The sequence below is a fragment of the Mus caroli genome, unplaced genomic scaffold (assembly GCF_978045245.1).
Source record: "Mus caroli unplaced genomic scaffold, Mus_caroli_1 scaffold_8, whole genome shotgun sequence".
Classification (NCBI taxonomy): domain Eukaryota; kingdom Metazoa; phylum Chordata; class Mammalia; order Rodentia; family Muridae; genus Mus; species Mus caroli.
This window is the reverse complement of record NW_028227263.1, coordinates 4,133,246-4,145,260: the sequence shown is the minus strand read 5'-3', so window position 1 is coordinate 4,145,260 and position 12,015 is coordinate 4,133,246. Positions and strand designations below refer to the sequence as shown.

Genomic DNA, 12,015 nt, shown 5'->3' with positions numbered 1-12,015 from the left:
TGGCCCGTGTGCCACCAGCATCAGGAACTGAGGATGCCAGGACAAGCCAGACCTGCCCATCAGGTTTGCTGAGAACTTGTGGGGGCGAGTCCTGAACTCCTAGGTCAACTTTGTGACTTCTGGGTTGGCTAGGCCCAGGGAATTTTCCCTAGAAAACTTTGTTAGCCCCAAGGTAGATATGGACATTGAATGGGTAGGGCTGTCCCTCTCTTAGGGTGAGTATGAAGCCTGATTGTTAGCCTCCAGGTTTGACATTGGGGCAAGGATGCTTCCACAGTCCGCTCACTTCTACTCTGGCTCTTGAGCTGATACTGAACTCTTCCAAAACCTTGGTTACCCAGCAGGCCATATACTCCTAGTTCCTGGGGCTGGAGATTTTTGTGAGGATCAGAACCATCAGTGACAAGATGGGTACACCATAGATTATGAGTGTCTTTACACCGTATTAATGAGGACACTTGGGACCAGCTCAGCTTTCTCTCCAGCTGGCTCCTGAGCTAGGCTCACTGTTCCTCATTTCTTCTGGGTCAGATAGAAAGGGGACGTTAAAAGCCTGCAATGGAGGAGCAAGGAAGCCATCCATGTGAGTTCAAGAGAGCTGCTTAGTGGTCAGGGCCACCAGGAGCTCACTAAGACCGTATTTTCTTTCTTTCCTTTTCTTTTTCTCTGTGTGGCCCTGGCTATTCTGTAACTCACAGTATAGACCGGGCTGGATCCACCTGCCTCTACCTTCCCGGTGCTGGATTAAAGGCATGTACTGCCATTGCCCAGCAGACCATATTCTTGCCTGGAGCAGGAAACAGGGAAGGGGAGAGGCTAGGCCACAGAGGGAGGCTCCTGATCTGGTGTCAACAGGCCAGAATGCTCCTGTCTGCATTCCAGCCTGAGCCTGCTGTAGCCTAGACCTGCCTAACCTGTGGCAGGCAGGGTCAAGCAAAGGGTCACACAGAATGGATCCTAGAGTGCAAAAGCCACTAGGAATGGATCCTTGGTGGGAATTCAGGGGTCTGAGGAACCCGATCCTACCCACTCCTGAAGCCCTACCTACACGCCGGAGAGTTGAATAGACTTCTTGGCACTGGTTCTAAGCCCAAGACACAGACTAGTAGTGCAGTACCCAGAGACCACTCCACCCAGGGAGCTAGGCAGGGCTAACCTTTATCGTCCTCATTTGAGCCTGTCACGTTTCCTAGCAAAAACACACCAGTGCTCCCTATGTCCTGAAAGGTGCCTGTTCCTCCGGAGGCCCCTGCCCAGGCCAGGTGTAGTCTGCAGTATGCTGTTCCCGGTGGCACTGAAGAATCTGCCAAGCCTTCTTCAGGTAGCCACTATGCTTTGAGGGGGAAAGGCTGATAGAGCTCTGCTCCTCTGTGGCTGTTTTCAAGTGGACAGAATCCCATACTCCAAACAGTTGCTAGACCCTTTTGAACCACCAAGCAAGCCTTTGAATTGATGAAAAGTTTACTTTGGAATTTTGTAACGACTTTGGAGACTACAGTGTGATGGCTGAAGCAAAGAACAGACAAGCTGCCCACACATGTCTGGTCCCTGGCAGGGCAAGACCTGGCTGAGTGATGTCAGGTCCTTACCAGCTGTCAGTGTTGGGGTAGCCTTGTCTGGGCAATCCAGCCAGAGGTCAGGGCCAGGCTCTGCTAGGCCCCCACCTAGTCACAGTGGTCTTGTTCATTTCCAGCAGAGAAGTGGACATAAGAACCCTGGTTCAGAGGATCTCCCCACTAAGTAGCTCTCCAACAAAAAGAGTCAGCTTCATAGTTTCTCAACCCAGAGGCTGCATGACCCTCCCCATCTGCAGAGCACTCAAATCAGAGTTTAATACCAGTGCCAGTCTAGAAAGGCCTGGATTAAGCCTGCCCCTCCATCTCCAGGGACTGGACTGGCTCTAGATGTCCTGGCCCTGTAGCCTAAAGCTTCCCTGGATATCCTTTTCCACTTTTCCATGGACTTGAGAACACCTAGCAGGAGTGCCCTGGGGAAAAGGCCTGTCCCAGGAGCCCATCGAGAGATCCATGGTACTGAAAGTGGCAGAACCAGGCAGAAGCATTCAGCTGCCAATGTCTTCCTGGAGGTGGCCCTCAGGAGGTGGGTCCTGTAGGTTCTGGTCCTGTTGGCTGAAGTTCACACCTGTGCCTGCCCAGAGAGTCTCTGGGCTTGATGACTTTGACAGTGGCTCTTCTGGGGACTGCACAGTCTGGAACCCTAATACACATAAGAAGAAAGTTCCCTCCAAGAGGGTTATCTGGCCCAAGCTCTGACCCACAGGTGCAGGACAGAGAAGCCCCCAGCCCAACGTGTCTCAGCTGGGCTCCTACAAGCAGGCCTCTCTGTAGGTACAGTCTTCTAGTGACCTGCTACCACCCTTTCTATCTGAATCCAGGTGCCCTTCCTCCGCCCCAGAGTGAGCCATCTGCCCGCCGTCCAGACTCCAGTCACAGAAGGGCCAGGGGTTCGCGCTGCCCAGGGACAGATCAGCCGCTGTCACACGCACAGTGGGTCCGGAGCAACGCAGTGTGCGGTGGGCAGTGGCTGTCCTGAGCCTGGAGGGGCTGCCCTGGCGGGTGGGCAAGTGGAGGGGGGTCCTCCTCTCCCGTCCCCGCCCTCATCTCCTCTAACTTGGGCAACAGAGCCACTCCTCTCTTGTCCCGCCCAATCCCCATATCCCCCTGAGAAAAGCAGCCTCGAAGGTGCTCCCCCATCCGCCAACCTTGTAACCCTTCTATTTCACCTGCGACCCCGGCGCAGGGCCATAGCCAGCTCTTGGATCAACTTCAGTGGCAGCAGTGGCCACACTCACACCCAAGGCGGGCCCCAATCGGGTTCAGTTACCCCGCCCCATATGCAAATAGTCTATCTTGCAGCCAATAGCCGGTCTAGTAGGGCCCACCCTGAAGGGCTGCAGCCAGTGAACACGAGGGGGAGGCATCACGCCCCGCCCGCCGCCGAGCAACCCTTCGCGGGCGAGGCCGGCGCGTTCCTTTCTGCACGTCGGCTTGGGGAGGGGCCGCCACCTGCTGGGCGGGGCTTGTAGGGAGGACTCGCTGGACAGTGTCTCCCTATGATTGGGCGTTGGTACAACCCAAGGCATGCCTTTTCCTCGATCGGTGGTACGGCCCGGGCTCTCTGCATCTGGGCCTGGAGTTGGCACTGCTCCCTGGTAGTGAAGTGCTTCATTGGCCCAGAGCAATGAGACAGCTGGACAAGGCAGGCCCTTTGAGGCAAAGAAACAGCAGCCCCGCCTCCCAGACTGATGTTTAGGCGGGCTGGTTATTCCCCCACCCAGTCGAAGGACGGCTCCCCTTCGGGAACTCATAACTCTCCAGGCACACGTAGTCCTGGCAGTGACCCAGGGATGGCCTGGAAGGCCAGGGACACCATGCCCTCGGGAGGCACGTTCGCCCCTGCCTTTCTTCAGACCTAATAGATCCTCAAAGATGTGTGTCCATCTGGCTGTGAGAAGTGTGTTCTGTCTCTGGCTAGCCTGGAGATCCCAGGGGTCTGGGGAATCCCTTCTCTACAGTGAGATTTGTCTTTGCCCTGTAAGCGACCTACTCTGGAGGGAGAGTCCTGCCGAGCTCTGGGCTCTCAGAGGGCTTGCCCCAGTCTTTTGAAAAGTAGGTGAAAGTGCCAGCATCAGTTATTGGACTCCTTGGAGGAGATCCAAAGCAATGGGATGGAGGTGCAGCCAGAAGAGACCTCCTTCCCTACACACCTCCCTCACCCCTGGTTGTTCCTTGGAGGAATCGTGGGGCATATAGCTCATAACCACTCAACAAGATGCAGCAGCTGCTCTTTTGCTTCTGAGGCAGAGATCATCTTTTCTCTTTCCTGTCTACCTCAACCAGTCTTCCACACCATCCTCAGAGATAACCTTGCTCCAGGCAAGTCCAAAGGCCACCTTTGTCCACCTCAGATACCCTGGTCCTTGGCTCAGGGTCCAGCCCCTCAATCCTCTCCCCTGCTTCTTTGACCTCCATATATCCTGAATCTTATAAAGTCTGGGCTGGAGCCAGCCAGCTGCCAGAAACTCAGTCTAGGCAGCAAAGTACTAAGGCCCTAAGGCAAATCCATATGCAGAATGTTGGGCATGGTGGCCACATAGGGATGTAGCACAGAGAGGCCAGGAGCTGACTCGGTTTCTACAGAGGGTCAGAAATTGAAAAGTCAAGCTGGAAGTCCTGATGGACGCTTGTTAAAACAACAGAGAGATTATACCCCTATAACCTTGAATAGAGGCAGGAACAGGAGGGTATGATGCAAGTTTCAGTCCAGCCTTCTGAGAGAAAGACAGAGAGAGAAAGAGAAAGGCTTGGATCATGAGGACCCTGAAGGAACTCCTAGGAATTATTGGGACGCCTGAGAAGGTTCACATCTTGAAGGTAAGGCCTAGGTTCAGAGGAAAGATGTCAGGGATTAGGGAGAAATAGGGAGAAACTTAGCTCGTTCCTGCCATTGCTAGGATGTTTCCCACCTGCGTCTCAGAACTTCCCATCTGAAAAGCAACCCTTACTGCCCTGTGTCACCGGTGGGTACTGTACAAACGTCTGTCCAAATCCTATTATGGACTATAATTGTGACTTTGCAGAAGAAGTCTTCCAAGTGCCAGAATTAAAAGTGTATAGCTGTAGCTGAAGGGATCAGTTGAGCTCACTCACTTCTCTCTCTCTCTCTCTCTCTCTCTCTCTCTCTCTCTCTCTCTCTCTCTCTCTCTTTGGTTTTTTGAGACAGGGTTTCTCTGTGTAGCCCTGGCTGTCCTGGAACTCACTTTGTAGACCAGGCTGGCCTTGAACTCAGAAATCTGCCTGCCTTTGCCTCCCAAGTGTTGGGATTAAAGGTGTGCACCGCCACTGCCCGGCTCACTCACTTCTCTTTAGAGGACCCAGCACTCACAGAGTGGCTCAGAATTATAACTCTAATTTTAATTCTAATTTTAGGGGATACAATACACTCTTCTGGCTTCTGTGGGGATCCAGCACATACATGGTACACAGAAAAACTTGAAGGCAAACACAGGCACGTACACACACACACACACACACACACAGAGAGAGAGAGAGAGAGAGAGAGAGAGAGAGAGAGAAAATGCAAGGCTGAGAATAGATAGTTGAGGCCATTATGATTTAACTGGCAGGGCCTAAATCCAATGGCAGTGTTGGCTATAAATGGCTATAGAGAGACCAGGCACAGGAAAAAAGTCCATGAAGAAATATGCTGCTGCCAAAGCCAAGGGAAACCCGGAGTCCCCAACTGAGAAAGGTGGGAAAGATTCCTCCACACCTATGTAGAAAGCATGACCCTGCTGGCCTGGCTTAAATAATTCTGACATCTGGTGCCCAAACTATGAAAGGATAAATTCTGTCCCTTTAAGCCACCCAATTTGTAGTCAAAGAATAAGTACAACTGCCTTGCCTGCAGCTCCCTTAGCGCCTTTGTTCTTACCCACGTCACCTTCATTGCTAAGCTTGCTTCAGCTTCTTTTAGGAATCCCTTGACTGGCCAGCATTCTTCTTCTCCTCTTTTATGTTTTGTTTTTTGGGTTTCTTTTTTGTTTGTTTTTGTTTTTCCCCTTTTGGTTTTGTGAGACAGAGTTTCTCTGTGTAACAGCTCTGGCTGTCCTGGAACTATCATTGTAGACCAAGCTAGCCTGGAGACTCACAGAGATCTGTCTGCCTCTGCCTCCTGGGTGCTGGGATTAAAGGCATGAGCCACCACCATCTGGCACTGTTTGGCATTCTTTTTTTTTTTTTTTTTTTAAAGATTTATTTATTTATTATATGTAAGTACACTGTAGCTGTCTTCACACACTCCAGAAGAGGGCGCCAGATCTCGTTACGGATGGTTGTTAGCCACCATGTGGTTGCTGGGATTTGAACTCTGGACCTTTGGAAGAGCAGTCGGGTGCTCTTACCCACTGAGCCATCTCACCAGCCCCCTGTTTGGCATTCTTTTTTTTTTTTTTTTTTTTTTTTAAAGATTTATTTATTATATGTAAGTACACTGTAGCTGTCTTCAGACACTCCAGAAGAGGGAGCCAGATCTCGTTACGGATGGTTGTGAGCCACCATGTGGTTGCTGGGATTTGAACTCTGGACCTTCGGAAGAGCAGTCGGGTGCTCTTACCCACTGAGCCATCTCACCAGCCCCTGTTTGGCATTCTTATTGCTAGGTATCAGGTAGGGCAGAAGACAATGTCTAGGCTCAGTGTGGACCCAGCTCTGTATTACTCACTGTTCAGATGGCGGGGAAGGAGCTAAACCCTCCGGAAGAGGCTGGACAGAATAAAGGGAATGCATAGCTTAGTCACCTTCTATACATGCCAAGAACACGTATGTCATTTCTATGTCTGTACTACTGCTAGACATGATTGGTTGATACTTGCGTTACTTGCACTTTACAGGTAGAGGCAGAAGGATTAGGAGTTCAAGGCTATCCTTAGCTACATAGCATGTTTAAGGCCTGCTTGGACTACAAGAGGCCCTATGTCAAAACAACAACAACAACAACAAAAAGGTACTACCAGCCGGGCGTGGTGGCATATACCTTTAATCCCAGCACTCAGGAGGCAGAGGCAGGCGGATTTCTGCCAGGGCTACACAGAGAAATCCTGTCTCGAAAAAAAAAAAGGTACTACGTATGCTGGATTTGGCCTGGTTTGGCAATGGGCAGCTTTCTGCCAGCACCTTTCCTCCCACACTTGATAAACATGCGTGGATGTGGCTATATAGGTTCTGTACTGCTCAAAGATGCTGAGGAAGAGTTTTTCATGTGTCACTGTGGACGCGTTCGTTTATTATACAAGTTTTTCCTTTTTCAGTAGCTTCCTCCCACATTAAAGGCAGCTACAGAGGAAGGTAGGTAGAAGGGGCTGGCTTTTGTCTATGGGGGCTTCAGGTTCGTTAGGGGCTGCTAGTCTTTTTCCTTCCCACGGGATTCAGTGGGTGTTGACAGGTATTCCCCTATCTGATGATCATCACCAGGTAGGCAATGTTTGTGCAGACGAACCAATATATGTAGAGATACAAGCTGCGAGGGAAGAAGAGGTATTTGTTTCAGAGTGAGGGTGGTCTCCCAGCACCCCCCCCCCCCGCTTTATCACGCTGAACCCAAAATAAAGCTTTCTCCCTGCATTTACCAGACCAGTAGTCACAGTGGCCTCTGCAGCAAGCATGATCAACATCCATCTCTATCTCACAGCAAAGGATACTGTGGTGGCTATTCCTGGTTGTCAGCTTGACTATATTTGGAATGAACTACAATCCAGAATTGGAAGGCTCACCAGTGACCCTTATCTGGAGGCTTGGAGATAGAAGTTTCTGATCTGGATCTTGGTATGGAGATCTTGAGCCATAGTGGCTATGGATTCCAGAAGATCAAATCTCAGAGTTCAAGGTCATCTGGGATTAAAGGTGTGGTGGAACACACCTTTAATCTGGGCTACACCTTCTGCTGGAGACAATATAAGGACATTGGAAGAAGGGAGTCTTGCTCTCGCTCCTTTGCCTGCTTGCAATGTGGGACTGAGTAACTGCTAGATCCTTGGACTTCCGTTCACAGCTACTACTGAACCATTGTTGGGAATTGGGCTGCAGACTGTAAGTCATCAATAAATTCCTTTACTATATAGAGACTACCCATAAGTTCTGTGACTCTAGAGAACCCTGACTAATACAGATACTAAGTCACATAGAGGATGGGAAGCTCATCTCAAGCTACACATGTGATGGTACACAAGTGATGGTCTAAAGTACCTGAGTCTAAATCCTCTTCCATCCGGATCCAATTGAATGGTCCACAGAAAAGGGAGGACAGGACGTGTTCCAAGGGAACTGTTTCTGACACCGTCCTTTTTTCTTTACTTCCAAGCAGTAACAATATTTTTAAAGTTATTAGTTCTGTGTTTGTATGTGGGTATATACACAAGAGCAGGTGTCCTCAGAGGCCAGAGGCATTGAATCTCTTGGAGCTGAGGTTGAGAGCCACCATGTGGGTGCTGGGGATTGAACTCTGGTTCTCTGGAAGAGCAGCAACCACCTCTCTAAGACCACCGTTAGGAATATTGATCATTTTCCTTATTTATTTATTTATTTATTTATTTATTTATTTATTTTTAAAGACTTATTGTGTATACCTAATTCTGTCTGCATGTATGTCTACAGGCCAGAAGAGGGCGCCAGATCTCATTATAGATGGTTGTGAGCCAACTTGTGGTTGCTGGGAATTGAACTCAGGACCTCTGGAAGAGCTCTTAACCTCTGAACCATCTTTCAGCCACGATATTTCTCCTTTTTAAACTCCTTTAAATTTCCGCTTCTTAGCTACTTCTACTTATTGCTCTCTTCCCAGCAAATCAGCAAATTTACTGCATAGTTACCATGCTGGCCTTTCCTGTTCAGTCTTCCGAGTTTCTCTATACTTCCTCCAAGACTGATACTCTCAGAGTCTCAGTAGCCTCTCCCTTACTCCCAGCCCCATCGTTTTTGAGTTAAGAGTCTCATGTAGTCTAGACTGTTTTTGAACTCCCTGTGTATGCAAGGACGACCTTCTATATAATCTTGCCTATGCTTCCATATCTAGTTTATTTTGTGCCAGGGATGAACCCATGACTCTGGGCATGCCAGTCAAGCACCCCTCCATCTTATCCACCCCCCTGCTCCCAGGTCCTTTCTTTCCTTTGAGACAAAGAGGGTCTCTTTGTAGCCCTGGCTGTTCTGGAACTTACTATGTGCACCAGGCTAGCCTTGAACTCACAGTGGTCCGCCTGTCTCATTCTGAGATTAAAGGTTATGTCACCCTGTCCAGCCCCAGATCCCTTCTTGATGTATGTGTTTGCTTCTCCTTTCCTTGTTTTCTTCAGCACCCCATCCTTGAGTTTCTTTGTAGAATTTGGACTTTTTAGCACTGAAAGTCCCAGGTTTCAAAGCTGGTCCCTACTACCACCACATTTTATCTCCAAGGCAGCCTTTTGTCCTCTGCTCTCTGGGGCTAACCCTAGCTTTCCCTCTTCTAAGTAGACTCCTGTCTCCTCATCTTCATATTCTTCCTTCCCTTTCCTCCCTGCCCCTCTCATCCAGTTTCTCAGTAAATCTACAGTCTGTCTTCTTCTTCTCCTCCTCCTTCTCCTCCTTCTCCTTCTTCTTCTTCTTTTTTTTTTTCGAGACAGGGTTTCTCTGTATAGCCCTGGCTGTCCTGGAACTCACTTTGTAGACCAGGCTGGCTTCAAACTCAGAAATCCGCCTGCCTCTGCCTCCCAAGTGCTGGGATTAAAGGCATGTGCCACCATCACCTGGCTCTTCTTTCTTTTTTTATTGTTTTTTTTTTTTTTGGTTTTTGAGACAGGGTTTCTCTGTGTGTCCCTGGTTGTCCTGGAACTCACTCTGAAGACCAGGCTGGCCTTGAACTAAGAAATCGGCCTGCCTCTGCCTCCCAAATGCTGGGATTAAAGGCATGCACCACCACTGCCAGGCTATAGTCTGTCTTCTATTCCTATCAAAAGTCATCCCTTCTGAGCCACAGTGGTCCCTGGACCACAAAATGGGCAGTTGAGTCCAGTGAGCCATGATTGCCACCTGTTTAGTACCTCAGTGTCCTCTGAGCCCCTCAGCCTCTAGGTCAGTCTTAGTTTTGTGGGTCTGAATTTTCCCTCTGAGTCCTCTCGTTGTTCTGCCCCTAATCCTACTATGCTCCAAACTTTGTCCCCTCTCACCAGGCCTTTATGCATACTAGGCAAGAAAGTGTCCTACTGCCAGGCGGTAACCTCTAGTTCTGTTCTTTCTATTAATTACCTGTGCCATACAATTAACTTCTTCACGGTGTTCACAATTTACTGTGCCTCCCCTCGCCGGGCTGAAGGGGACGGAGGAGCTCGGATATACAGGATCCATCATGATTAACTGCATACTCGAGGAAGGGAACTGGATCCTGAAGCTTTTCTCTAGCGCTCCTGCAGCCCCGGGCTGCAGTTAAGTCCAGCCACCAGGAGGCGGCGCTCACGGGAGGGCGGGACATATGTGGGCGGAGACGGCCGGGGGCGTGGTACCGGGGCCGCGCCCATTCATCGCGGCGGATGGGGAGTCGGACTGTACCAACTGCATGGAGGTGAGACCCACAGCCTGGTCTAGTGCACTGGTGAGAGCTCGGACAGCACACGCCCAGCAAAACACTGCTCTCCTCTGACAGTACTTGTGATGGGCTAGTCGGTGTTCTGAGAGGAAGGGGACGCGCTAACGTCTCGGCCGCGAGTTCCTCCCCGTTTTGGCCTTAGTAGTTTCCACCAACGGGCAGGGCGGAAAGTTCCGGAAGAGTATGGGTGCACTTCCGGGTCGCGGAGCGCGCGGCGTCGGCGGCGGCGGCTGACCGGCCTACTTGCGGTCGTGTTCGGACAGAGGCGGGATCGTCTAGGAGCGTCCGGGAGGCGCGAGGTTCCCGGGTACGTGCGGTAGCCGCTCCGGCCCGGTGTCCCTGTCGCGTCCGGCCGCGCGGGCCACCTATGGTAGCCGTGCGCTTTGTCTGTGGCCTTCCGGGCCGGCTAGGCCTACGTCGCGCTGGCCGTGGGTCGGTCCGGAGGACGAGAGGGTGGCTGAGGCCTTGAGCCGAGCCCCGGAACGTCCGGCTGGGACCGGGAGGCCCATGGGCGTGGTGCCGGCCACCTGTCTGGTCGTGCGGGAACCTGGACTGGTGCATAAGAAAGGTGTGACCCCTAGCTACCTGGTTTTCTGTCCTGATGGCCCTCGCCCTGGCCAGCACCATCTGAACTTGCCCAAATTGTGCTTGATGTCGCGATTATCATTTTCCTTAGTTCGAGGAGCCCTCCCAGCATTCTCGAGTAGGCATCACTGTCGGAGCTTTAAAGCCATAGTTCAGAGAGGTGAAGTCACTTGTCAGTGTTACATCGCTGCAGAGTGGCAGAGCCAACATTGCTTTCAAACCTATGTCTTCCTGTCTTGTGTTTGAACCCCGGGTTGCTCCATCGTGTCTTGAAAGGAGTGGTCTGCAACAGAAAACAGTAAGGTGTCTGGCGACTGTCATCTTGGCCAGTGGTTGGAATCAAGGTTGGAGTTTGAGATTGAGTTGCAGCTTGGCGGCATTCCTCCTTTCTCCCCATAGACCACTCCATACTCATTCCTCTGGGAAGAATGCTGAGTGAAAAGGGCAACCTGTGGCGTCACTCAGCACGGAGAGAAGCCAAGACTTGTGTGAGTGAGGTTCACAGAGTTAGTTATAGCTCCTCTTTTTCTGAAAACTGGGACCAAACTGGGACCATGACCGAGGTCCCCGTCATGAATGGGCCAAAGCTCTGTGTCTATCTCAGTCTGCTTTTTCTAATATCAGAGACGGTGTGTTTCAGCAGGAGTCTGTGGCCAGGGCTCCTTTCCAACAAATTCACTGAGCACCAGGTAGCAGTAAGATAGTTTATCACAACTTTTTTCCCTTTACTGTTCCCAGGCAGGAGCAACATGTGACAATTGACATTCCTTAAGTTATGCCCTCTGTGTTTAGAGACCATCAGCTCTTCGCCTGACCTTTGACCTCTTGGAGGAGGGTTTCGTCCTTCCCTGTGGCTTTGAGCTGATGGATAGCCTGTGTGTTCTTGAGGCTGATGGACCTGTAGGCTCTCGGATCTGGGGCCCCTGATCTTGAGCTCTACCTTTCAGCTTTCTTATGCTGTTTTGTTTTGTTTTTCTCTGACTGTGGACATTAGGTTTGGTGGGAAGTATAGGGTACCACAGGATAGGCTAGTGAGTAAAAATGAATGAATTTTCTGTGAAAGGGGCTTCCTCTGGAAGTAATTGGGAAAGTTAAGTGGCACAGAGGAGTCAAGACCACATATATGAATAGGTTCTTATTTGGGGAACCAGAGCTTGGTACAGAAGAAAGGTCATATCTAGTGACATTTATGATCCCTCTTTCTCTTTTGTTTTTTGTTTTGTTTGTTTGTTTGTTTGTTTCTGAGACAGGGTTTCTCAGTGTGACCCTGGCTGTCCTGGAACTCACTCTGTAGAA

General features: G+C 50.5%; 1 protein-coding gene across 9 annotated transcripts in view; it reads left to right on the top strand.

Annotated features, from left to right (window-relative positions):
* Nucleotides 1-10,334: 10,334 nt before the first annotated feature.
* Nucleotides 10,335-12,015, top strand: part of Phrf1 (PHD and ring finger domains 1) — a 34,131-nt gene continuing 32,450 nt past the window's right edge. For all 9 annotated transcript variants that reach the window (XR_015047791.1, XM_021167744.3, XM_021167745.3 and 6 more), the window contains exon 1: nt 10,335-10,441. The gene's annotated coding sequence lies outside the window, so the exon portion shown is untranslated. The remainder of the gene's footprint in view (nt 10,442-12,015) is intronic.